The 27,765-nt window shown below is 42.2% G+C and overlaps 1 long non-coding RNA gene across 2 annotated transcripts in view; it reads left to right on the top strand.

The window, feature by feature from the left end:
* LOC114568333 (uncharacterized) overlaps window positions 1-27,765 on the top strand; it is a 107,494-nt gene that overhangs the window by 32,973 nt on the left and 46,756 nt on the right. For both annotated transcript variants that reach the window (XR_003694267.1, XR_003694266.1), the window contains exons 3-4: window positions 1,635-1,759; window positions 18,881-18,935. This is a non-coding gene — a long non-coding RNA (uncharacterized LOC114568333). The remainder of the gene's footprint in view (window positions 1-1,634; window positions 1,760-18,880; window positions 18,936-27,765) is intronic.

Genomic DNA, 27,765 nt, shown 5'->3' with positions numbered 1-27,765 from the left:
ACTCTTCATTTCCTTATTTACATCATGCCCCTTCCTTTCTTATCTTTCCTTTCTTTTTCTCTCCTCCCCTCTCATATTCTCTCCTCTTCTCTCCCACCATTTTCTTTTCCCGTTCTAGTCTAACTTTCCTCTGCTTCTCTCTCCTCTTCTCTCTCACCATTTATGTTGCTTTGCTTTCCTTTTTCTGTTCTCCCCTCCCCTCTCCTATCATGTCCTGTCCTGCCCTGCTCTCTCCTCTACTTAGCTCTCATTTCCTCCCCTCTTCTTGTAATAGCTCATGGAGGCATGCCTGAGTCCCGGCCACCCTCATTAACCTTATCATTAAGCTGACCCCCAGCTGGACTGCGCTGCCCTCACACTGCTGTGGCTTGGAGGGGTTGTGTCAATACATACACACTCAGCCATTAAGCTGGAAAAGCGAGAGCTGGGAGGGAGGTAGGCAGAGTCGGTGGATGCACAGTAAATTTATATAACAACTGAGGCAGCGAGGGAGGAGAGTGCGAGAGAGAGGAATGAATGATACGTACATCCAGGTTGATCTGAACTTTTCATGTACTCCATTCCTTTTGATGTGCTTTGAGTGTGTGCATTATGAAAGCCGGTGGTGATTAGCCTGTCTATGCCACCGCAATATGAATAAGACCCCAGGGGAGCAAAGATGTCTAGACTTATTCAGAGAGGAAGCTTTATTATCTACTGTACAGCAACTATAAAGAGGTTCATATTCACTTTGCAATCCAGCGGCTGCAGTGGCCTTACGTAACAGTCCAATAGCAGGAGTCAAATCCCAATCAAGTCATCACACAATGAGGGCAGAGTGAATAAAGAGTGAGAGATAATGTTTCTGTATATAACCTACACATTGGTTTACCTTTTCAGTATGAATACAGTCAGTATGAATACACTGCATGCTGCTATGAAGTTCACTTTTATGATTACATCGGTTTTCTGATATCGGTGTGATTCCTATATACAAAGGAGAAGCATTTATGTTTGATTGTATTTAAATAAACTTAATTTCTTCACCACATACAGACAGATTCATTAACAAACAAAACAGCTACACCGCGGGCGTTTGTTCTTTGAGTTGAAACAGAATCCCCATATAGCATTCTGTGTTTGTCACAATGGCAGATTGTGGAAGCAAGTAAAAGGCTGATGAAAAATGACATCCTCATTTTCTTCATTAAAGTTAATTGGATTATTTTGGCCGCCTAAAAATGTCTTGTTCAGCGTTCGGTTGTACTAAAACTCTGAGGCCGGTAAGGTAAATAGGCCTACATTTTATTTTATGCCACGTGTGGCTAAAGAACCTCATGAGTTAGCAAAGTCTTTATTTTTTTGGTATTACAACTTCAATGAAAGGACTGCATGGCTGAATCTGAATATCTCATCTAATGCATCCTGTTAAATGTCAAATATGCCAATATTTAATCCTGTTTTTGCCAGCTCCTGTAAAGTAAGGCCTGCTAGTTTATTTTATTTTTTATTTTTTTACACTCAGCAGTGATGATATGATAGATAACAAAATAATACTTCCAGTACTAGACTTACCGCTATGTATTATGACAGTGGCTGTAATAAGTGGCTGTGATTACACTTATAAATGTGTTTGTTTTTCTTCATACTTGCAGTGAGCAGCTATTTAAAGACGGGTTGCTTCCATCGTAATGATATCAGAGAGATCTCACTGTGCTTCACACATTGTCATGGAGACGGAGGGGCGACTGAATCACACCAAATCCTCATCTCCAACAAGGTGAGAACTTGACATCATTGAGCTAAAACACTCAATGAGTAAGGAGCAAATTATTCTGTGTGATTTCTGAATGACCGCTCTGCTTTCTGGCCCGTTTTTCCTCTTTGCTCACAATACTTTCCCTCTTTGTGTCTTGAATATTTTGTTTCCATTCTTTTCCTTATGCCCTTTCTGCCCACAAAGATCTTTTAAGTCAGGTCACGAGGATTGAACTGTGGGACAAATATCAGTGTAACATGTAGATGAACATGCAAATTAATCCATAATGTATTCAGATTGGCTCTTTGTCTTCGTGTTTTGAGCTCCTATAGGTGATTCTTGCCCCGGGCATAACAATCATTCAACGCGTTAATGGGTCGCACACTGAGCTCGTTAGCTATGCACAGCCCTCATTAACATACAAATTCAATTAACTTTCACTGCAAAAAAAAAAAAAAAAAAAAAGAAGGAAAGAAAACAAATCTTTTGTGGGATGTCGACTCTTCCTGCATTTTATCTTCATCTTAGTCACAGTAAATGGAGGAGAATGCCAACGTTGTGGTGACTTTCTCTGTTTTGGCCTTGTTGATGAATGCTTTGTTTTGTTTTTTGCAAGGTGAGTTCAGAGCGCAGCCAGACATCCTTGCACAGGGTGAATGAGAATGTTTTGCCCTCACACATTATAAGGGAGACTGTCAGGTATTTGCACTCTGCCATTAGCTGTCTGTGGAGGCTGTATGGCAGCTGTTTTAGAGAGCCATTGTGGGAAGACAGCACGGGATCTTAACTGTTGCAGAATTAAACATGTTGATTGAAAGCCAATTTTGTGGTGTGTACTAAGAATGTTCAATAGCTGTGGCCTAGCAGGAATACCCTTCATCTTCCATCATGTATTCTATGGGCAATGCTCTTATCATGGGAATTGGTAATTAGTGGCATGCATTGTGTCAAAGGACAGAGCGCTGAATACCAACGACATAAAAGGGCTGATGAGATAAGAGGAGTGTGTGCTTGTGTGTTTGTGCCCGTGGCTGTGTGTGTGTGTTCTCGGATTCTTGCACCAGGGACAATGGTGAGGTGCCTCGGCCATGGCAATGCATGACTTCAATTTGCATGTTTGCATATTTGACAATTAACCAAATTGATTTCCTGCGTGTGTCGAGCGGCAGCATCGGATGTCTGTTTTCCCAAGGATTTTCAATACCGCGCCCATCCCCATATCAAACAGGTCCAATAATGGCAGTGTCTCATTTGCATACCATTAATTAGACATTCATATTAAATGGCTAATTAGCATATATAGCGTTCTGTGTTTTGTCAGGGTAAAAGTTATGGCAGCAATAACTTTTCCTTTTATATCACTTGTTTTTGCTATCTATGCAAATGCGAGTAGTTTGTGATGGTTTTAATCAGTTAACGAGTGTGTTTGTAAGCAAAAAAGAGAGATGTTCAACATACCTTTTACAGTAAACAGCTGGGAAGAAAATCGGTCCTGCAGGCATGGTGAAAGAGAGAGATAGAGAAACACACTAATGATTGTTTTTTTTTCAGCCACAGAAAGAAAAAGAGACTAATGATGCTTTTTTTTGTTTGCAGTTGACATTTTCTTTGAAGACTGATAATGAAGCTCCACAGAGAGGTGCAACCGCAGCCAAACTTATCCAAGCAGTTCTCTTACTTATCACTGTTGTTAGGTTTCACCCAGGAATGTACTGCAGGATAAACCCACATGAACCAACCACTTCTTAGTGTGCAGAAGTTTTGAAATTTACATAAGAATTCAGAGTCCGCAAGGACAAAGCAAATAATAATGAGTGTGGTTTTTGAGTGTCTTATTGATTTTTTTCTTAATTTTCTCTGCAGTTTATTTTTTGGCCTGTAGGCCTGTCGCATCAGAAAGTGGAACTACAAAATGAATCTGCGTGCTTCGCAAAAACTCTTTCAGAAACTTGCTGGGCTACTGTAGTTGATTGCTATTGCTAGCATGTCAATTACATTACATTACATTTCATTTAGCTGACACTTTTATCCAAAGCTTCTTACACTTACATTAGCTTCCCTGAACTTCCAGCAGTTAGCAAACTTGTTAGCTTGCTTAACAAGTTAGAAAACAGTTAGCAAGTTTGCTAATTGCTTTCTAAATGTCAGTTAGCAGAAAACAGTTAGCAAGCTCATTTTCTCAGTTACTGACAGGAAAACAAGTTTATACAAAAGACGTATTTGTACCACCCACTCCTGTCTCATGACAGTAAACCATATTTCTGTTGTGAAACAATTTGTACTCCCACAGAGGAGGTTAGATCACACTGGTAGGTGACACGCAGCTACAATAATAAGTTATTATCATAGTTTCCACCGTTTGGACTCTCCGGCTCTCTGTTGCCTTAAAGGTCATCGCTCTCAAGACGGTTTGCTATTGGTAAATGGTGCAAATTTATGGGGCAAGGTTCACCAAGTTGAACTCAACATGAAAGTTTGTGGAGACTTACTTTGGCTTGTGACCAAATTCACTGATTGCTGGTGTTACCAGCGCTTAAAGGTCCCATATAATGCTCGTTTTCAGGTTGATACTTGTATTTTGGATTTCTGCTAGAACATGTTAAGACACTTTAGTGTTCAAAAAAACACATTATTTTTCTCATACTGTCTGTCTAAATATACCTGCATTCACCCTCTGTCTGAAATGCTCGTTTTAGCACCGGTCTCTTTAACATCTGCACTCTCAGACTCTCTGCAACGTCATTGCAGCTGGGGAATGACTGTAACTGCACTGTAATTGCTCTTTATACCTTTACATAGTATAGTTGTGATGTACGGAAGTCCTGGCGGCTCGTTTAAAGGGGTGATAGAATGATTATATAGGGTATTTCACACTGTTCTTTATGGTCTCCTAATGGGGTATGTAACATTGGTTGGGCTGAAAATGGCCTGGTTGATATTGTTTTGGCCCTTATGCATCCCTGTGTTTTGGCCCTATTTGTAACAAGAGCTTTTCTTCCAAATATGGTATGCTCATGAATATTTAGATGAGCTGCACGCTGATTGGTTGAGCGAATTGCCATATGCACACATTAGAGATGCGCGCTGATTGGTTGAGCGAATCGCCATAGACACACATTAGAGACGCGCGCTGATTGGTTGAGCAAATCCCCAATACACACACATTAGAGATGCGACAGAATCTCATATTCCAGACACTGCAATGTTTCCTTACCAAATTCACTTCTGAGACTTTTTTATGCGAGAAATCAACTATATAAAGCTCAAATACGAAAATTGATGGCTAATTGCAAATTTGGTAAGACGTGTCGGACTTTAGGAGCTCCACACAGTCTGACGAGAAAGCGGCAGCCTGCTGGGCTCCATACCCAGCGCAAAGTCACCCTTTGTGGATACTGCACTACCAAAGCTCCACGGCCGACTGCCGGCATAACTAGCTATAGTATATTTACGGTTTGAATTTCGTCACGCCACTTATATAACATCATTCCCCAATGTCTTATAAAACTAACTGTTGTGTCCGATTTCATTTTAAGGCATTTTTATGAACGTGAGGCGTCTTTGTAGGACGAGCAGCTGTTAGCTATATGTCCCATTCAATACCATGGGAAACATCGCAGCTAGCTAGCTACACTTTCGGCATAGCTATAGTATATTTACAGTTTGAATTTCGTCACAGCATGAATATTACAGGTTCCCCAAGGTCTTACAAAGCTTAGCTAACACTTGTCCGATTTCGGATTTCAATTTAATGCATATTTGTGAATGTCAGATGTCTCGTTAGGAGGAGGCTAGCTAGCTCTTATTGATGGACTCCAGCTCACCGCGGGCTCTATCAATGAGACTTGCGGACAAGAGGCGTTTATTTCCCCGATTGTTTGTTTAAATAACTCAACACACATATCCATTATAAGATTAACTGGAACCTGCGGGCTGCGGTAAGAGATTGCGGGCGTAACAAGCTTGCTGACCGTGTTCTCAGTCACTCGCCGGCCGGCCCGTAGCAGGAAGAGGGGAGGGAGAACAGCAAGCTGCAGGCCCTGGAGCTCTGTCAGGGCAGCGGCGTGTAGTAGTCCGGTCACCCAGAAAAGGGTGAGTTTGCGCGGGTATTGATCCGGCCGAGCTCAATCGAGCTCACAGCAGGCCCGGGGTCTGTGACGAAGGACAGGCAGGGCAGCGATGTAGCAACCCAGGCAGCACTGGCCACTGAACTCCGACACACAGTCGGACAAAATTTGCAATTAGCCATCAATTTTCGTAAAACGGCCCATATTTGAGCTGTACATAGTTGATTTCTTGCATAAAAAAGTTTCAGAAGTGAATTTTGTAATGGAATAGCAGAGATCTGCCTGACCTAGATTCAGAAGACTACCTGATCTCAGGTCAGTTGTGTAGCCTATGTAAATGTTGGGGCGTGACCGTTCTTTCAATACACCCATGGGCGTGACAAAGTTACAGGTCTTGGGAGGTTGACGTCAACTTCCAGCTTTGTTGAGATTTGCCCGTTTTCAGCGGCAGTTTCAAAATATGAGATTTTCATAGTAAAGGGGTGTCAATGGGATTTTGAGCTTATATTTATGTCCTATTTACCCACCATACTGTTATTCAACTATGACAGGGTAAAATTGGTTTTGCATTCTATCACCCCTTTAAAGGCACTCTGTCCGTTTGTGAATGATGTGCGTTTCTCTGTGGGTTGAGCCTTTTGATACTTTCGCAGTTTTTAAATAGTACCTAGACCAGCTTCATAATAATAAAAAAAGACATGGAAATCTCACTTTTTAGATTATTGGACATTTAAAGCTTTAGTGTGTAACATTTTGATATTAATGAACATTCGTTACATTCAAGCCATTGCCAAATGAGTTGCTACAAAGCTAATTAAGACTATCAGCTCCACACAACTCAAAGATCAAATCGTCCGGCGACTTTCACGCGCAGAAACTCGAGTGAAGATAATGACCTCTTCTGAAGAGTCTATCGTGTTTTTTTAATCCTCCGTGTCCTCCTTGACTACTAGCATTTGTGTGGAGGAGGGGCGGGGGCTGTGCGCGGTCACTGAAGGCTTGTATCATGTGGACGTGCCGACAGTTTTGTTTTCATTACTTAGAATTCCTCATGGGGGCGACAGAAACTACGCACTATAGCTTTCAAGATGATCATGGCCCGGATTATGAAGGTCAGGGATTATGCTCTTTTATGTACCACTACATCAGCTGTGCAGCCACAGTTCTGCTGCAAGGGAAAAAAAATAGCAAGGGATAGCGATGGAAAAAAAAGCGCAGTATAAATAAAGAAAGACAGAGAGAGAGAAAGAGGTGGGAGGGATGGGAACGGAAAGAAGGATGAGGTAAGCCCTATGGGAGAGGCCTGCGTCGACTTGCTATAACCCCTCCAACCACCTCCTCCTCCTCCTCCTCCTCCTCACTTCTTTCCTCCATCACTTCTCTTTCCAGGGCGAGACGACGAGAAGAGAGATTAAGTAAGAGGAGCGAACATTAAGGGGGAAGGAGTGACATCAACAGTGACATCAGGTGGAAAAGAGGTCAGAGGTTGAACAGATGATACTTTGTTTTTCGCAGTGAAGGACGAAGAGTCGATGTCTTTGGAATTTATCGGAGGTGAAGACTTCAGAGATGTAGACGCTCTGCTTTGTTTGCTTTGACCTGTGCTCATGGGTGTCCACAGGGCAGCCTCTCGGGTGCGTCCCCAGGGGTGAGGCGATTTGAAATGAACTTTGGCCTCCTCCGCCCTCCCATTACCCCCCAATTTCTTTGCTTTGACTGAGCTTAAACACTCTCGGGCCGGCTTGTGTCCCATGGCGTGTGTTTTTTTGGGATGGAGTCGGCCCGTCTGTAAACTGTGTCTGACCCCATGTGTCTTGAGGGCTCTCCCCATACAAACTCACACACACACACACACACACACACACACACACACACACACACACACACACACACAAAAAAGCGCTCCCTTAGTGGGGTACACACTGCTTACAGCATGATGTGATGACTTGCTTCTCAGTGAAAGGCCTCTTTGATTGGGGGGTTGAGCTTCATCATCTCATGCGACGCTCGCAGAAGGAAATGGCGTATGATCAAGAGCAATAGCAATTCACACTGCACAAGCTTTTGCTTCACTACACAACTGGCAATGAATCTACCCCACAACATACTTGCTCGGCTTTGTTGTGCATCCGCGAGAAAACTGTGCGGAAAAGGTCATTCATGTGGATTTACCAGCTACGACGAGATTCATTATCAAACATCTCTAATGAAAGAATGTGTGAATTGGCAACATAAGAGCGCAACAGCAGTTTACTTTTTAATATTTCATTTTTGTAACGCACTGTATCTAGAATAACTTACAATACAAGATAGTTGTGGTGTTTTGGCTCAGGCTAATCACTGTTTGTTAATAGTCTGTCTCCTTAGAGGAAGGCACATTTTCCCTCCTAGTCTCTAATGGAGTAAAAGGCTTTTAGCAACTCCTTCAAATGCATCAGGACTGTGCTTTTCCCTATTTCCTTTGTATCTCATTAATTTCCATATTTAATTAGCTTGGCTCATTAAACGCCATGCACCCAGGAATGTATGCAGGAATAATTGTATGCAATGTTATAGACACAAATTATCCATAATATTCTTGTGTGAGTTGTGACAGAACATGTAGGCCTTGTTGATTAGTTCATTCTAATAGACATGGCACTTGATTTGTTTGTCTATCGGTGTGTATGTGTGCCGTGTGTACCCTTGGGTGCTCAAGTGTGTGTGCACGTATATGGTATTGTGCATACTGTGTGTGTGTGTGTGTGTGTGTGTGTGCCCAAGTGTGCCAATCTATCCGTCAGTTCTAAACCATGTTAAAGAGTGAAATTGCCCATCAGCTCTAGTAAAAGCATGGCTGACAACCTGTAATCATGGTAATGAGGGAAAACAAATCATTGTCACATGTGGGCAGACACACACATACACACACTCCTGGTCAGGGCAAAACAGATTGGGTGACCAGAGACAACAGGTAATACAAAAATACAAATCTGTATCCTGCTGTGTTTCCGCTCTTTGAGTATTTTTGCCAGGAGCAAAGCTAACACGTTCCACTCAGATTCACAAGAGAGCAACTTTGTCTTAATCGTCTCACTTGTCTCCATGCTGCACTCTGCTTTTTTATACATTTCATCAAATTTATGAGGTTTTCTTTCTCCCACTCATATAAAACTGTAAATGTATATATATATATATAATTTACAGTTTTTATATGAGATGTTCTCAATCACACATTTGAAAAGAACTATAGGTGATTTTTAATCATGCACCATGGTGAGACACGCATGAATAACTCTGACATTTACAATTAGCTGTTGTCAGCAGTCAAAGGCACTATTGCAATTTACTAGGTACACATTACTGTCATAAATGGAAGTGACAACAATTGGATATGTTGTTTGAAAGTGGTGTGATAGCAAATTGTATTTGACCCTGTTTGAGTGTGCTTGCTCTTGATAGGCGAACACTCTTTATTCAAAAGAGATGATTGTTTTTGTAAAATGTTGTTCACGCAGCCGGCCCTGAAACGTTCTGGAAGAGCCGGCATTGATTAACATTGTCATAGTGCTTGTCATCTCACGACCACGCAGCTCTCACAATCAGAGCGCTCCCCTGCATCGAATGTCGCTCTTTTATTACCCCTGCGTGCCAAGGATAAGTGTTAAATTAGTGTTTTTCTTTAACATTATCTTTGCCGTGACAGATGCATTCAGAGTGGAGACGCTGTTCTTTTGAGCAGGGTGAGAGACGAGAGAGAGGGTTACAGGAGTTTCTGAGCCCGAACTTCTGAGGCAGTGATAGTTAAAGACTCAGGGGGTTGAGTTGGAAAGGGTGGGGGGGGGGGAGCAGTTTGGGGTTGCAGGGGGAGGTCGGCCTCTCTGGTCTCTTTGGTCTCCTTGCTGTGGTTTCCCCACATTTGGCTGGCAGACAAGTGTATTGTGCATGAGTCCTCTCTGATGTGGCGGTGTGATGATGAGTAAGCACAGATATGATGGAGTGGGTATGTGTGTGGTATCCAGAGCTCTGCCTGACACATGGCCATAAGGAAATTGAGAGGCGGAATCCACGAGGGAGTTTGGAATATATATTACGCAGCGTTTAACAGGCCAAACTTTTCCCCCCTTTCTAATTAGAGGACAAGCTGCGGGTTCTGCCAGTTACGTAACCTCTGAAGACTTCCTGGTGGAGGAGTGATATGTTCAACATGACACATCTGGGTAAATTATTCATAGATTTGGTGCACGTTCAAGGATATACTGTAGTGGAGGATGAACTCACCTTCTCCATTCGTTTTATCTGAATGAAATCATTTTCAAGACAGACACTCATGATGTATATCACTGGTTATAGCCTTCTCCCAAACCTTTGATGTCGATCTCCAACGTGGGCCTTTTCAAATGTTCAGCACAGCCCAAAAACTTACTGTATGTGGAAATTTGCGCGAACCCAACCATATACAAGCCCGGGGGATTTGTGAGAAATTACAGCCCAGCCAGAACCCGACAGGTTGGGTCGGGCCCAATCGGGTTTGGGCAGGGCCTTGATTAGGATTCATTCATCATGGCCACCATGGCTATATCTGAACTAAATGTCACAGAAATCCATCCAATAGTTGTTGAGCTTTTAGTATTTGAATGATGTTTGCGACCTTGCCAACCCCAAAGCTACACCGCTGGTGTGGCAAAATGTTACCAGTATTTGTTTGCATCCTAATGACACTTTAACCTTTGCGCCCCATGCCGGGTAGGGGTGGGTGTAAAAATCAATACAGCATGGTATCACAATATTTTCTGTGGCAATACTGTATCGATACACAGATGCCAAGTATCGATCTTTTATTATATATGTGTTGGTCAGTCTGTCTGCTTGACAATCCCCATTTTGCAGCAAGAAAATTGAACTGAGATAAACAAACAGAGAAATGTATCTTTTTAGATAAAACAAATGTTGACAAAGTTTTCTTTTGGGGACATCATTTGAAATTGGGAAAAGTTTGAAGTTGGAAAAAAGGTAATAAATTGCAATATATCGCAGAATATTGCGATATCTTTAAAATCGCAATAATATTGTATCGTGACATAAGTATCGTGATGATATGGTATCGTGAGGCCTCTGATGATTCCCACCCCCACAGCCGGGTGTACATCTTTCGGTTCTCAGTCATCTCAACACAGGGACGTTTCTAAACTAATCTAATCTAAACTGGAGTGACCTTTTCTAACTTGTAGTATCATGCTGTGCCACGACCCCCCCCGCCCACCTGGCACAACCCAGAAGATTAAAACAAACAGTCAGAGGTTAATTGCACAAAATGTTCAGTCCAGCTCAGATGGTGTGTTTGTTCAGTCCGAGGTTTGGAGCAGCTTTGATTGAGGCAAAGCGTTTGAGTGGGTTCAGGCTGTGTGTCATTGAGGTGGGCCTATGTTCATCATCATCAGTTCAAAATGACGCCTGTACCGCTGCTGTTATCGCAACCTCTCTCTGTGGGTGGTTTTCCTGTGTGTGTGTGTGTGTGTGTGTGTGTGTGTGTGTGTGATTCAATAGTGCTACTGCCCTTGATCCCTCTCACTCTCTGGCTCTATTTCTTTTCTTTTTTTTCTTTCTCTCTTCCTCTGCTTTTTTCCCCGTGTCAACTGTGTAACTCCCACAGAACTCCCAAGCCGCTGAGATTCAGAGGAAGTCCTTCCTGGGATTAATACACACTCACACAGAGACACAGGCACATACACAAATTTCCTCGTCAGATTTACCCCCTCTCATTCGTCCTCCCACAGACATCCTGTTTGTCTCCCGCAGCTCCTCTGCTCCCTCAGATGAACATAAGCCAGGGAGGCACGGAGTAAACAGAAGAGGAGTTACTGAGAAGAAGGCAGCACGGAAGCACGGAAGCACTAAATACTCCTAAAAAAACAACCGCAATTCAGTCGGGTCTTCGGCTCCCATTATGAATCCTCTGTCACCTTGCTCTCGTGTTTTTTTTTTTTCTTTCTATATTTAGAACTTGTTGACGCTGTGGATCCAAATTCAGTGACAATCAGTTTTAAACAGGATCTGGGACCTCGCCAGTCATATTACTGCCACGTTTTTTGAGCAGTGCTCCTGGAATGAGAAAAACCTTGTTGATTTTTTCTGTAATCAGTTTCCATTATCTCTCGCCGCGGCAGTAGGCATGAGCTCTCCGTCCTGTCTTCTCATCCGTAGAGTGGTCTATCCAATCCATTTTACCCATCTGCCAATCTCCATCATTTCGATCTTGGTTTGTCCGCTCTTCCCTCTCCTCTCTGTCTCCCTTCACTCTATCCGTGGCTAATCCATTACATCTCCTAATGATTGTTGTTTCGCTCTATGAAGAAAAGTGTGGGGTGGATTGGCATTTTCTGAAGCCATATGTGTGTGTATGTGTTAGTAACTAGCACCTCCACCATCTCCTCCATGAAGCCTAATCTCATATAGCTCATGTAGCTTCTGTATGTTTACAGAGTAATTACAGCCATGAGAAGCAGAAGTCAAATGATGTCAGATGGAAAAAATACTTCTGATCACTGTGGGTCACTGTGTTAATAAAGACTCACTCACATTTCTTTGTTTTTATCTGAACGAATGAACATTTCTCTGTGTGGGATCTCTTCCCACATTGATTATTTACAGCTTTTTTGCAACTCCAGTTAGTCATAGCAAATATTTTAGTCTTCTCTTCAGATTTTCTTCCACGTTCTCTTAAGAAACTAAATTGAAAATATATGGATAATATCACGTAATCTGAAATACCAATTCAAAGATGTTTCATCACTTTCTACTGCAATAGCTGGTATTTCTAACCACAGGATAGTGACTTTTGCAGTGGGCAGTGCCAGGAGTTCCCTCACAAGAACACATTTAGGAAACAGTAATATTTATTCCCTGGCCTGTTCCAGTTTGTCCTCAGCCAAGCAATTAGTATGTACTGAGAATATTGACTTTGGGTTAAGACAAAAATCTGTTTCTCAGGCTTGAAAAATGTAATCAGTTACTCTTTACATGTCACTCATTCATTCCAATGTGATTTCTGTAAGCTAAAAAGACTCTGAAATTACTGTGAGGCTCTGAGCACTTCCCCACCCCTCCCCACACATAAACGCAATAGATGTAATCTAACTCCTGGTATGATGGCGAACAAGGTGAGCCTCAAAATGTTTACCTGGGTTAGTAACTGTAATGTAAGTGTTACATTTCTGTTGTAAAACCTTGATAAAAAAGTAACTTAGTAATGCATTAAACCTTAATTAGATAGGCTTCTTACCACCAGTGTGGTCAGTATTAAGTCTTTGCTCTGCCATTGGCTCAGGACCCCATGAATCATTCAGGATTTCTCTCTCGTTGTGGTGCTTCTACATAGAGTAAGGCACACTGCCTGCGTGGCGTGAGCGTGGCGTTTCTGTTGCGTGTCAGTTGCGTGGCGGCTTCGTGGCGTCTGTCCTATTTCTAGCATGCATGCGTTTTCGGCGCGGCTCGAGCCGTGCCTGAGACGTGCGTGTCATGCAGGCAGTGTGCAAGCTCTAACCTGTTAACGTGGGACACGCCATGCAGCTGACGCGCTCACGCCATGCAGCCAGTGTGCAGGAGACCTAAGGGTTAGTATCTTGTTTTTGTCATTCTTCGCCCTACTTTAATTACATTCATACATTTAGCGAGTTTACAACTTTGTCCACAGAAAGTTAGACTTCATTATTCCTGTGCGCGGCAAAGATTGATGTTATTACATAACAGGCTAATGAAGAATGGCCCTTTACAAGGACACCTGCGAGTCTTCTTTGCCATACGTGACTCTATTACAATGGCAATGACATTAACTGTGCAGCCATAGAAAGCTAGTATATTGGAATTGCAGGTATTCCTGAAGATATTACGAAAACTGGCAAAAGATATGGCTTTCATACTGCTATCTTACCTTACCACACACGCTGCATGCTGCAAGGATACAATCGGAAAATATAAAACATCTCTTCATCTAACAGTTATAGTACCCTTGAAGTCGTAAAGGGCCATTCTGAGACAAATTAGCAGTTGTAGTCGCTACGCTGGAACCCCCACTGTGCCAGTCAGCGGCGCTCCCCTCTGATTTAAGATCATGAGCCTTCAGTGTTCAGCCACATCCACATGACAACTCTTTCCATTCACATGTTTTATGGAATCATCACTGTCGCCACCCAGCAAATGAGCACAGTGATATTAAGGACAAATGCCACTGTCGAATGGCCCTGCGAAACAATTGCTTTTGAATATTTCATCACTCTGAAAAACAGCAATATTAAAGCCATGGGGTGGTGGTGGGGGGGGTATACATTTCCTAAAGCTGTGTGGGTGTTGCAGTGCTGTACCTTACAGGGGAGGTACCGGGATTAGCAGTCGGCACTGAAGCGCTGCTGTGGCTGATGGGTTGTTTATGTTGCAGGGTGCAGTTTCCTCAGCACGGCGAGGTCTGGCTGCCAGAGGGGCTGTGGAGAGCGCTGGCTGTGGCCTCTGCTGACTGGCTTTCTACACAGCGTCTGTGGAGGCAGAGATAAGCAGCGACACACACATGGTACACACACTGTTGACGTATGACGTCATGGGTGGATTTTGTGTGGTTGCGCGAGTGTGGTGTTTTTTGGTTCATCTATTTTTAAGAGCTATGGGGGCATCTGGGTGAGGCTCCAACAAGATCCTCCAGGGCCAAAAGTTCAGAGAAAGACAGAGACAGAGAGAGAGGGAAAGACAGAGAGGAGCAAGTGACAGCTTGTGTGGATGAAAGCAAAAGTAAGGGGATGAAAGACACGTGGGATGACGGTGAAAATGCGGCGCATCGCAGTTGGTTATTTTCCATTTACTCCCATTGCATTTTCATAGGCTCTGGTCACAGAAAATAGATCACCATATTTATTATTAATCTAAACATCTCCCTTCCTCCCACTGACACTCAACCGGCCCTCAAAGCCGTGCGACCCTCCCTTGCCTCGGAGGCCAGCCTCCCTGCAAGGCAGCTCCAGGTAATGGCCTGTGAAATGACTGGGCTTTTGTTGGTCGGGAGGCTCGCTGGAGGCCCGGGTAGCTTATTTATGGAGCTTCTGTGGTCTTTCTCCTGGCCTCGACACCTATAAATACACAGGGAAGGTTAGCCTGCTAAAACAAACAATGATGTGAGCCCGGGCTGTCTGAAATAGAATATGCAATTCTGCAGCTCGGCCCACTATAAAAAGAGCTGCAGTCTATCTTTAGGTGGGAGGGAGATTAGATTTAGAGTTGTGGTGTGAATGCTGTTTCAGATCTAGTGATGACTTCAAGACTTAATAAGCCAGTATTAGAGTTTAGCTCTTTATTGACCTGAACTATAGTTGGTATTCAACCTCCTACTCTCAATGTAAAATGTTTACAGTGGGTTTGTTAATTTTCTCTTACAATGACGCAATGCGGTCAAACCACTTATATTCCGTGGAATTTTCTTGGAAATCAATCAGGCACAGCTGGCAAATGTGCTTCTCATTTGTATGATTTATATTGTGATTTTTTAATTTAAATCTCTACCTAGCTACCACGGCCCAGAACACATCAAAATCAGATTGTATTTGGAAGAGACCAAGTGTCAGTGAAATAGGTGTTGGCAGGCAACTTCCATATGTTAAACCTGGACAGGTTTCAACACATGTACAGTACAGCAGCACACGGACGCCAGCGGTAGGAGCTACGGTAGATCTCCATAATGGATATACAAGGAGCTCTTGTTAGTGTCTGGTTTTAGCTGAGCACACAGCAGACAGGACTGGAGAGCAGCCCAGTCCTGGAGATGGCAAACGTGGTTAAACTGATAAAACTGTCATTACCGTGTTGGAGGCAGCTGGCGAGGTGCAAGGGCGAGAGAGAAAGAGTACAAGTAAAATATGAGTGAGAGCACATCCTGTCAGGGTTGCTGGCTTGTAGGAGTTTAGACCAATATCCTGGGCCGATATTGGCCTGTCAGATACTGGTCAGTCATGGTTCTGATATTAGAGGATACTGCCAGAGAATGTATTTCTATTTCAGATATTGGCCATAGAAACTATCCTATCCTAGAAACTATATTATTATAACACGCTGTTCTTACTTTGAACCATCAGTATGTCTATCATTATTACTCACCAAGATAACTGCCAATATTTGGAAATGTGGCAACATCTCTAGAACAAAAGCAGTCAATCAGCCAGGTTTTAAACAAAGCACCAGGTTAGCCAAACTTATTTGGAAGAGAAAATGAACAAATGGCAAAATTATAAACCAAACTTTACTTTTCTCTTACAGCTCATAGACAGACTTCCTGGTTTAACTTTGACCCACTATATTTGCTAGCTAGCTGTGCCCAGCCGGCTTTTGTACAATGAGAGTTTGCTAGCGACATTTGGTGTGTGCTCATTTTGGGTGGTTTTAATCATCTGGATAAACGTTATTTTGTTAAGCATTGTTGTTGTTCTTCGAGATCAATTACTTTGGTGATTACAATGCTACAACAGATAGAAGTGATTCTCTCTTCATTGCCAAACAGTAATTTATTCATGTCATTTAGGATCAAGGGGGTCCCACTATTTCTGCAGGCACATGTAGCACTGAAGTTGCTAACATTAGCTTGTCGAGAGTCTTCATCTTGACAATTTCCATTGTTTTGTTAATCCAGGACGTGACTTTGTTTTTTTGTTGGCCTTCCTATCTCAATTAACCTGTAGAACAAAGATGTCAGCTATATTATATCTCTGGATTTTGTTAAAGTTTAAGTCCCCGAGTTTTAGCCTATCCTGTCATTAGCTAAATTGGAATAGAAATGATGGACATATGGATGGACCTCCTCAATCAACTACATGAATTTCATTAGTTTTAATGGAGCATTTTCTTTCTTCATGTTCTGATGCTCTTTCACAGGTTTTTCCACTCTGAACAAACGATGAAGGAGCCACTGAAAATACCTACGTTTTTGCTATCAGCAGTTTACGTCCAAAAATATCAGTATCGGCCTTGAAAACCCATAAAGGTCAAACCTTAGCAGAGCTAGCTCCTGTAAAATCAAACGTGCTGTTCTGCCGTGCTGAGAGAGGAAAAGGGGAACAGTGTGAGGGAGGGAAGAGGAGGGCTTGGAAGGTGTTATGTTGCAGCGTGGTGCCAGGGGAGCTGTGAGGCTTGGCAAAGAGGTGTGTGTTCACATCCCCAGTTTCCCTACTGCTGCTGGAGAAAGGGGTGGGATGGAAAGACAGTAGGTGGGGAGGCTACGGAGGAATATGCCAGGGACAATTTATCTTTCTATCACTCTAATCAAAAGCTAAATGTGTGGCTTGGTTGCAGAAAAATACGCAGCACCTTAGGTTCATGGTGTCATTACGTGTGTGCATCTCTAAAAATGACAACCCCTCAAAACATTTTCATCCCAGGTGTAAATAAACCACACTGATCTGTCCTGCTGGTTTGGAGACTGCAGCTGACCACATATGGCTGCAGGATATGAGTATGTAAGATTAGCAGTTGGTTACAAACCACCACATGAGCGTTCACAGCATATTTTAGACAATAAAATGACTTATACTAACTGTCTCATCCTATGTTTTTGCTGCTACTTTGTTTTGCCAAATACATGTTAAGGTTAATGTAAATGCTGCCTGCTTAATGCCACTAGTAACTTTTGTTCCAGTCCCGGAAGTGATATGTTTTAGTACAACACACAAATCACACTGGAGGTCGAAGTTCGCATCGTGGTCCCACTTGTTGTAATCTTGGAACCCATCGTCCATCAACCTGATGATCATTTACCATCTGGGTACAACCACAGACGCATCCGGTTCGGCGAAGTGCTGCAAATGCGGAAGTGCCTTAAAGCTGCATTCTATCTGAATTCCAGCAGGGGGCGACACGTGCGGTTGCAAAAGGAGGTCGGTTTCTGTAGAAGACTATGAGAAAGTGACCCACATTTTCATAATGAGTTTATGGTCTCAATCGCTAGATTTAAGTCTTCTGCAACACAGAATTATGTTAATTTTTTGAATTATGGTCTCGTTGATTTTAAAATCAGCGATAAAGCAGGGGGTGTTTTAGGGCGTGGCTATGATGTGATTGCCAGTGAAAGTGTGTAACGTAATGTAAGAGTCTAAGGGCTCCTCCCTCACTCCTCCCTCTCGTAAATCGTCCAGGATGGCTGCGCCCGTAACGGCAAACTCAACGACTCATAGCAGATCTCCACAAACCAATGGGTGACGTCACACATGCTCTGTCCATTAATATTATACAGTCTATTGGTACAACGGACAATATTTTGGGGTATCTGGTGTAGCCAGTAATGATGGCCAAATTAAGCTTCGTGAACCAGTTTCTCTTTTTTTCCGAGCCCACTGGATAGGGCTCTCTCTTCAACAAAGGGTTAAAAACACACTGAATTGCCATTCCTTTAACCTTTTTCTTTGAACAGAGAGCGCCATCTAGTGAGCCAGTGGATATCGGGGACAAGACTTCCTCTTCTGTGTACCGGTCTTTTTTTTTTTTTTTACAGTCCAAGTCAGTACTTTTTGTAGTTGTTTTAGGTCTCGACAACATTTCAGCTAATCTCTATAAACAGATAATGACATATGAATGCAAATAAAACTCAATCGTCGCTAGACGATAGCCGATGAGTTTCGAGATTGCATTTCGGCCAATGTGTTCCGCCTCTTCTGCACAGACTATTTACCTTTATGCAACCAAAGTCCGCTCAAACGTGATTGGTGAATACTACTCGGACTACAAACCGAAACAAGAAAACTTCCGATACCAAAATCTTGTTCCATTGCATCCATTTGCAGATATCTGTTTACATTTGTGGTAAGGTTTAGGCAACAACAGTGTTTAGATTAAGGTTAGGGGACAAAAAGTAGTTTTGGTTAAATATTGGAAAACTAAACATATCCTGTCTTGTTGACTTTTTCTATATCTAAACAATACCTCCATCTCTTCCTAATCTTAAACCCACATTAGGTGATTCCTTTGGGGACTTTGGGGCAGCAGAAACATGCTGTGAACACAACCCTGACATATTCACCTCACCGTTTATGGTTGCTTATTTATTATTTGCGTCTTCTTTTTTTTTTTACAGACGCAGAGCTACATTGGCTGTCCTTTGGAGTCGTGTTTCTTGGCACCTGAGTAACGTAAGTCCGATATTAACACATTATTTTTGGCCTACTGAGGTGCTCACGAGAGCGGTGGTTGTTTTATGGTTGCGGGCCATAAAACCAAAACAGTTAGCAGAAAGATGCTGAAACACTGTGTAGAGCTGAGGGGAACTCAGGTAATGATTATGTGGGTTAATTACTACAGTCAAGTGACCCCTTTCACATTAAACACACTCACGTTATCCAGTGTTAATGTAAAAATATTGATTAAACCCCTTTAACCAAGTGTTGAGTGCTTAAACGTAACCGTAAAAAAAAACATAAATTGTTTCCTTTGATGTTGGGAAAACATGAAATTTGTTGTCAGTGAAGCTCAAGCGACTTTGCAAACATTTTGTAATTAGGAAATTTAAAAAGAAATCATCATTTGGGGCATATTATGTTTCTCTCAAAACATGCATACTGCTGAGTACAAATGAGTAGAGACAAGATTGTTCATACAAAAGTACATTGTGCACACTCCAACGAAAATATTATTTCGCGCATCATATTTAGCTCTAAAAATATATATTTTTCTTAGCCTTTTGAGCTCGAAGAGAGAAATTAGGTCAGAACTACAGATGAGATGAGAGACTTGTTGTTGAAGGTTGTGCGGAAGCCTGTTGTTTGTTTGAATCAGCTGTCACAAAACTTGAAAGATGTGAAGTCTGACAAAGTGTGATACTACAGGGCTTATGCTGTTGATTTAATGTGTGAAATGGTGTAGAATGCCTCACCTCCAATGCACCGACTCTGTTTTGAACAGAGTTCATTGGCATTTATTAACCAGGACAGGTGCAGGTGACAAATACTGTACTCTTTTGTTTTTTTCATGGGGCGGGTGGGTCGTCCTTTAATCACAAGGTTGGCGGTTTGATCCGCAGCTTCTCCTCTCTGCATGCCAAAGTGCCCTTGAGCAAGACTCTGAATCCCAAAGTTGCTTGCGATAGGCAGGCCTTGCATAGCAAATATATACATATACACATACATATACAGTATGTATACACACATACACATACCACACACAAACAACAAATTCTCATCTACAATTCATCTCGATAAAGAGCTTTTTTCCTCTTCTCCCAAGCTTTATCTAGATAATTAGCTTTATGTTTCATATTTGAACAGCCATCTCAGTCTTTGAGCATCATCCATATTTACCAAATCAATCTCTGCTTTTATCCTACGAAACAAAAAAAGCACGCTGTTCACAATAAAAAGGACAATAGAAAACAAAATTTTCTATTTTTCAAACAACACATAGGACAGATCCATTTTTTCTCTTTAACATATCAACTTGTTTCAATAGTCAAAGGCAAAACACCAGATCTCACTTGAGCAAATAAAGATCTTTGCCTTTTTGACAAATTATATACAACATAATTCTCAGTGCCATATTCCGGTTTTATCATTACAAAAATACGCAATTTTTGGTTAGCCCATATATCGTTGGCCCACTTCTTTTTGTCTTCAGCAAACACAGATTCTTTAAACAAATCAATATTCAGCTTTTCATTATTAAGAAACAACTCAACAAAACCATAATTACAAAACAATTTGCATATGTCGTTAGACCAAGGATCAAGAATGTGTTTATCCCAGAGAAATATTTTCCTTGTCAACCTATTTGCGTCCATATCTAATAGACGATTACATAACTGGGCCATACATATCTTCCAGTGAGTCTCACATGATTCCCATCCAATGTCTCCCACTATCGCCAATGTAGGGGTATATTTATGTACACCCAAAAAATATCTTATTGCGAAACAAACATATACACACAAATGCTGAAGCAGAAAGTAAACCTGACGCTCCCATTATTGCAGTGTGAAGTCAGTTGACGACAAGAGGCCGTTGCGGTCGGTCCAGTGATTAGTCCAGGATCTCTTTGTTGGAACGTTTAATTGGTCTCCCACTTAATGCATATACCGAATACTGCTTTTTAAACATAAAAGAAATGAAAGGCATTGATCGTGAGCGATCAATAGAATGTTGCCCCAGGGGTCTAAGCGTTTGAACATACAACAAACATTTGAACATCGTTGTTGTAAATTGCTGCTCTTCTTGAAATCGCCCCCCACCCCCTCCTCTTGTGCCTGAGTCGGGAGGGAGAAGACAGAGCAATAGAGGGTGAGGGGTGAGTTTAGGTGAGGCGAGGAAGGTAATGCCGGGTGATGACACCAGAGTGAAACTCAAGGTGTTGGTGCAGAGGACTGGCGCTCTGTGGTTTGGGATTGCCGCTGATGTTAAGTGTGATCTGTCTGTCACTTTGACTCACTGTCAACAGTGTTTACCCCCGATAGAGGCCTCACCTGCTGCTGGGATCAGGCCGGTAGTGTGGTGAGAAGTGGCACAGACAGTTTGGTGTCATGTTATCCAGAGCTCGCTTTATTGGCTGCTGGCAACACTGGCCACGCCTACTGTTACATTCATGACCAAAATGTTGGAATTACTCCCCTGGTTTTCATGCACATTACATTTCTTCCTCTCAGAGTAGCATTACTCTCTGCTGCCCAGCCATCCCTGTGCACATAAAAGGATGTTGTCCAATTTAAATGCTAATTTCCTCATGGCGGTAGAGTCGCTGTTTGGGTAACATAGGCTTGAAAATGTAGATTAATATACTGTTGGTCTGACATTATTGTATTTGCTTTATTGTTTTCATTACTGACTACTATGGAGTCCAGTAAGTATCAGGAGGAAAAATAATAATAGTTGGTGCACAAAGAACAATTTCTAATAATAATGAAACAAATTAACAGAACATATTGTTAGTGCTTCCTTTAAACCCACTACAGTTCACACTACAGGAACTTCTCCAGGGACCCAGGAACCCCTTTAGAAACTACGGAACTTTACCTGTGTTTTAACCAGAAGACGCAGGGTTTAAAATGAATTCCTCTGCCATACAGTAGTTCCTTAGCCTGACAAGCCAGACCCACATCAAGATGTTGGGTCTGGGAACTCACCATTGACAGAGCTCAATCCGAGGGGTGGGATAAACGGTTGTCTTCCAAATTCCGTTTGCACGTAATAGCACAGCGCTACAACCAGGCAGATCAACGAAGAAAGTAGCGAAGCTAGTTGATAGATTAAACTTTTCTTTTCTTTTATCTTCCTTTTTTAAGAATGATTTCAGTGCCGATCTTTGTTCTTTTGTCAAAGCAAAGCTTAACTCCAGGTCTTCCAGAAGACCGCTGTTCCCAGCAGCAGCAGCCATAAGCCCGCCCACTGACTCTAGATGTGATTTCTAGGCTAGTAGTTCCTGGCTAGCCTGGGAAAACCCTGACGAACTTCCGGCAAATTTGAGATTTGCTCTGCAAGTCTGTCTGTCCAAGAGCCCATTCAAGCCCATTTCCAATTTTTCCAAATCGAGGCACCAATCACAACCGTTGAGGTGGGCTTTACACAATGACGATAGCGCTGCGACGGCAAGCAGCTTTTTGTTTACATTCGACATGACGGCCACCGAAGCGCAGCAACCCGTTGATGTCGCTGTCGCTGCTACATCACTTGGATCGTTGGTCTGATTGGTTGAAGGACTATCCAATTGCGCCCGGAGGCATTTGAGCAGCGTTCGTTGGCGGCGCCCATTTCCCTTTGGGAAATCTCAGTTACAACTGAAAGTTACAACAAGAGATTGCACAAAGAGAAAAAGATATCCCCCAATTGAGGAAACAAAGCAAGTGAACGGGAGAAATAAAACTGTATTTGCTATTTTCAATGCAGTTCAAAGTAGAAATAGACATTCACATGCACATTAAGATAGAGATACCTGTAGAGTGTCAGCTTCTTTCCACTTCTGCATGTCTCATTTGCATCCGTTCATTACATCCACTGAAACATCAGAGTAGTGCAACAGTAAATACAAGGACTGTGTTGATTCTTCCTTGTGTGTAAAAATTGTTTTTTAACGCTTAAAGTGATTGTTCGGAGTAATTTCATCCTAGGGTCCTTTGCACCATGACCTCGAGCCAAAAAAAAAAACCAGAGGCTTTTTTCACCTGGATCGAACATTGGGAGAGTTAGCGTTATCAGCTGAATAGCTTAGTGCAGGCGCTAATGGATCCAACTGTGTATTTCGTAAGTTACCCCACTAATAATGCCCAAAATGATACCAAACTTCTACAGTAGTACAAATAGGTTAGGTACTCATAAAACAATGGATTGGAAAGTTTGTAAGTACACCAGGAGTTTATTTAAATAACACTTGCCTGCTGGCTTCTGCTCTCTGCTGCTATTCTGCAGAAAGATGAGTGCTTAGGGACGTCTACAAATTACAACACCGAAAAGAGATACAACAAACATATTTATTCATTTAACTTATTTTTTTAAAAGTAAGTACTGTAGTATAACTAGCAGGAGACAAGTTATAATTGAGGTAAGTTTGGAGATACTACCTTATTTAATCATTAAATTAATAAACATGTTTGTTGTATCTCTTTTCGGTGTTGTAATTTGTAGACTTCCTGGAACTATCGGTTGAAAAGGGACATTAGATTAGATTGTCCATGGCCATGGACTACGTTTGCTGTTCTTTTTCCACTACTTTTAGGGTACACATACTGTATTGTATACTGTACACCTAACTGATAGCAGTATTGGCTAGTATTGCTGAATTCAGTGGAGCATAACATCTGTATAAAAACAGAGTTTTTGAGAAGAAGCTTTTTTTACTAAGGCCTGTTTTATGCATGCTGCATTTCCTCAGTTAAACTGAACCATGGTCAAAGGAAAGATTGTGAGATAAAGATCCCTACATTACACCACTGCTGAACTGCACCTACTGCGCTCTCCATTGATGAATGCATCCTGAGGGCAGTCCCAGACAAATTCAGTGAGAACCACAGCACACATTTGCACTACGCCATTTTTTTTTTAAGGCCTGGATGCCTTCTCATTTACCAGACGAGCCACAACAACCTTTAACTCCAGCTCCAATTGCTACATTGCTACAACTTGACACTTATTCATGATTAATCTGTGAGGACAAGTTAAAAAAGTCCCCTGTCCCCTGCCGAGTGTCATAGACTGATCCACAGTCCGTCTGACAAAAGATCTGCTTGTTGTTTGATGCTGATTTGACTGATTTGGCATCCTGGTCCTCAGTGTTTGGAATAACGGCATTTAAAAGAACGGCGTTAGGTAACGGCGTTATTTTTTCAGTAATGGGGTAATCTAACTAATTACTTTTCCCGTCGTTACAACGCCGTTAACGTTACTGGACGTTAAATGCGGTGCGTTACTATGCATTGATTCAATAAACTGTGTAATCCGAACGCATCCCTTGCTAACAGCTACTGAGGAGGTGGGTTAATAACGAGGTAAGCGTTTATGATTGGCTAAGGCAGAGTCGTGTTTCATGGTAGCCAATCAGAGCCAGTGTTTTTACACACATGCCAGCACAGGCGCCACACACACAACAGCTAAACAGATTAGGCAGAGATGGCGAGTCAGGAGCAATCCGAGGAAAAGCTGGCATTTTCAAGGTGGAGATATGCACTACTTCAAATTAATTGTGGTCAAAGGCAAGAACGTGCATGTGTACATTATGTTCAGGAGCGAAGACTTTGTCGACATCCGTTATAAGCAACTCTAATTTAATGAAGCATCTCACAACAACACGCATCTACAAAGCCATCTGCTAGCAAAAAAGGACTCGGAGCAAAGTCCTCCAAGCAGCAAAAGCTAGATCTTTCTGCCTCACAACAAAAACCTATGACACAGGCTGAAGTCAACCGTATGACAGGCAGGTGTTAAAAGTATATGTGTCATATAAGTTTATATGGTGTAACTTTTAACTGTTTACTTTTCTTACAAAGATAATACTTGAAGTGCAGGATAAATCTCTTGCTGTCTGTCGACGTGCAATAAATATCGAAAGTTATGTACGTTAAACACCTGTCTGTTCTACTCATTTCAACTGACTTGTGAAAACTGCTAAAAAGAATCCAAATTCTTTGACATATAGCAACTTTTTTTTTTTTTTTAAACGCAAATAGTTACTTTCCCTGGTAACGAGTTACTTTTATTATAGAGTAATTCAGTTACTAACTCTGTTACTTTTTTGAACAAGTAGTGAGTAACTATGACTAATTACTTTTTTAAAGTAACGTTCCCAACACTGCTGGTCCTCTCCTAATGATGATGTTTTACAATTAGCTGTGAAAACTGTGCAAATGTTTTCCCTCGTCTTGGCAACTGTTCTCTTTGGCAAAGTGCACTATGTTTAGAGAGTGAGTGTTCTTGGCCAAATCAACATTTATGATAGACTATCCCAGATGGGATGTTGCAGATGGTCGCATGATCTGGCCTCTACTGGGACAGTTTCATTCCTACCCAAACAGTGTGCAATATTCATTTGTGAAAAATATTACACTTCCCATGAAAGTGTGCGTTTTGTATTGTTTGTTTTTTTTTTAGCTTCCTCTGCAATCGATAAAAGATATTATGAATATGAGTTTTGTAAGATAATCAGTTGTTTTCTTACTTTCCTGCATGAAAAATCCTCCAATTGCAATTCACACACTCTGTATCACCTCTTTTCTGCACCATCTTCGTGACACACGCTTATAATTGGGCACACACACACACACACACACACAGACAAAATCATTCATATCCGTTCAGACGTTTACTGCAGCTGTTGTTTGTGGCACAGCCTAACTGCAGCGTTAATCATTTCTGCATGGTGGAGAAATCTGCCCATCCCTCTCACCCATCTCACAATTAATCCACATCCTCCACGCTTGGAAGGGTTAACACCGCGAGTTGACAAATTATTCCCAACCGTCCACGAACCCATGTAAGTGCCTCTCCGGCTACACACAGATTGATCGATTGCTTTGTTTATCAGTCATAAAACTATTAACAATCAAGCTTTTCTTACCCCCCTTTTCTAGCATCGCTCTCTCCTACCAGAGCAGTTTTCTATATGGATGATTATACATTCATTAATGCATGGGTAGTTGTGCGTTAGTCAAATGATCCATGTGCGACTGGGATGCAGTGAACACAGATTACTGCACAGATGCCCATTGAGGAATCTTTTAATTAACAGCGTGGTTTACGTCTCAGGGAGGGCCTCTTTGTGTGTCGGGGGAGGAGAGCAATGGAGGTTTTGGAGTGAAGGATGGAGATGGAGATGGAGAGACGGGAGGAGAAGGAGAAGGAGGGGGGGTGACCCAATTCTCCAGGGAACTGATTGAACATGACAGCAATAAAAATAAAAATGTTGAGACCTTATGCGTGAGCTGGAACAGGATCTGTTCAGCAGAACTTCAGTGTGACCCTGCTGGGGGTCAGACACCCTCTTTGATTTATTTCTTTTTTCAACTGCAGCTCTAACTTGACGCTACGGCTCGGCTATGTGGATTGACTTCAAGTTTCAATCTGTTGCATAATGTGTCACCACACTGCAGAACAAAAAAAAAATAACACTTGTTTTTGTCTGTGTACTTCAGCTCTTTGCATCTTTGAAGGATGTGTGCTTGTGGATTGTTTTATTTTTATTTTCGGTATGTACAGGCTGGCCTGCCTGTAAGTCTGTGTCCATCCTCCTGCTTCCCGAACCCACACTGGCATTGAATAATACATCCAGACATGCTGTCAGAGATCAGTTGTCCCTGAAACTATTGCATTTCACATTAGAAGCCCCAGTTCTTCAGATGAGTACAGAGTTCTGCGGACAGTTTTGTTAATCTATGCTCAGACCTTGCCTGAGGGCACACTGTGGTGAGGTAAACCTGGCTGGAGTTAAGGTACATATGCCCATCCAATTACTGAACTTCAGTGTTTTGAGCGTGCAAATGAAAGCTGAGCGATCCTAAAAACACACACACACATTCACAAGTGCTCAGGGGCAGTGTTTTGTGTACATTTGGTTTTTTTTTTAAGGATGAAGATGAGGCCAAACAGCACCAACGCTAGCATGGAGCTGGCAAATAGCCTGGGGTTTCAACTTGTCATTACATTTTTTTTGTTTTGTTTTAACCAAGCATCACCCTATAAGTCTGTATGCACCACTGACTAATTGCTATTTCTTTCTACCCACTTGAAAAAGCTCTCATAACCTCGTCCTTCATCGGAGACAGTGTTCCTTTGGATAGCATCAATTATTGACATTAATACTCAAGTCTCTGCCTCAGCCAGAGAGTCATAATCATTGGGTGCAGATAGAAATAAAAGATTCATCAGTGTGGTGTTGTACTGATGAAAAGCGTTCTTATTGAAGGTAGCATGCCAAGGCTCTGTAAAGGAAGAGCCAAACAGAGCGAGACAGACAGAGAGAGAGAGAGAGAGAGAGAGAGAGAGAGAGAGAGAGAGAGAGAGAGTGTATTCCAGTAGGGATTAGATAACATGAGTTCATCAGGTTTACCGTTATGTTTCCTCCCCGAGGCGGATGTGCTGGCATTTGTGACTGTGGATGACTCTCTCTCCCGTCAGCTCGGCAGCAACACATAACATGTAATGTCATTTGAAATCCCTCCTCCTCTCTTCTCCTATTCTTTTAACAGTGTAAATTGAGGTGAATGTAATCTGGAAGCTCATGGGCCGCTTGCTGCAGATGCTGATCTATGTCCGTTTCTGCTGCCGTCATCGTGGGTTGTTTGTTGTGTGTTTGTTTCTCGTGCAATTGCCCTGCAATCCTTGTTCCTCACGCTTCCACGGCCTTCACGCATTTCGTTTTTTGTTGTTGTTTTGTGTCATCAGGAAGAAAGACAAGAGGAAAGTGGTAGAGATTAAAAGAACAAGACGGAGAGCAGAGATGGCGAGTTGGGTGAGAATCACAGAGCGTACAACAAAATCTGCTCTAGAAAGTTGA

The sequence above is a fragment of the Perca flavescens genome, chromosome 14 (assembly GCF_004354835.1).
Source record: "Perca flavescens isolate YP-PL-M2 chromosome 14, PFLA_1.0, whole genome shotgun sequence".
In the NCBI taxonomy this organism is placed as follows: domain Eukaryota; kingdom Metazoa; phylum Chordata; class Actinopteri; order Perciformes; family Percidae; genus Perca; species Perca flavescens.
The sequence above is the reverse complement of the archived record's forward strand: the minus strand, read 5'-3'. Positions and strand labels throughout refer to the sequence as shown.